Source organism: Aptenodytes forsteri, unplaced genomic scaffold, assembly GCF_000699145.1.
Source record: "Aptenodytes forsteri isolate BGI_AS27 unplaced genomic scaffold, ASM69914v1 Scaffold201, whole genome shotgun sequence".
In the NCBI taxonomy this organism is placed as follows: domain Eukaryota; kingdom Metazoa; phylum Chordata; class Aves; order Sphenisciformes; family Spheniscidae; genus Aptenodytes; species Aptenodytes forsteri.
The window spans coordinates 1,680,685-1,681,108 of record NW_008796209.1 but is presented as its reverse complement, the minus strand read 5'-3'; the positions used below and the strand labels follow the sequence as shown (position 1 = coordinate 1,681,108).

The window sequence follows — 424 nt, the reverse complement described above, 5'->3', positions numbered from 1 at the left end:
AACCGCCGCGCCCTCCCCGCCCGCGGCCCCCGCAGCCACTCACCGGCCGCGGCGCCGCTCAGCAGCAGCGACTAGGCCGCGTCTCCATAGCAACAACGCTTTTCCCGCTTCAAACGCTCGCGCGCAGCCTCGCGCCCGCAGCCAGCGAATAGGACGAGGGAGAGGCGCGGATGGGGCGTGTCCTCGCGGGGAGAAACCAATCCGAGGTCTTCGCGGCCGGAGGGGGCGGAGCCGAGAGAACGGTGGGAGGGAGAGGGAGGACGGGAAGACAGGGGAGGAGCTACCGCCCGCGTCTGTGCCGCTGTGATTGGTTGAGGCTGCGTTCAGTCGTGCGCTAGGCCCCGCCTACTCTCCGGCCAGGAAGCGAAGGTGAGGGCCGGGGTCGGCTACGGTGGGGGTGACCCGGCTCCTGGGCCTCCGGGAC

At 71.5% G+C, this 424-nt stretch overlaps 1 protein-coding gene across 1 annotated transcript in view; it reads left to right on the top strand.

The window, feature by feature from the left end:
• Nucleotides 1-301: 301 nt before the first annotated feature.
• The window catches only part of NUDT2 (nudix hydrolase 2), a 6,395-nt gene continuing 6,272 nt past the window's right edge, over nt 302-424 (top strand). The window contains exon 1 of the mRNA XM_009288243.2: nt 302-369. The gene's annotated coding sequence lies outside the window, so the exon portion shown is untranslated. The remainder of the gene's footprint in view (nt 370-424) is intronic.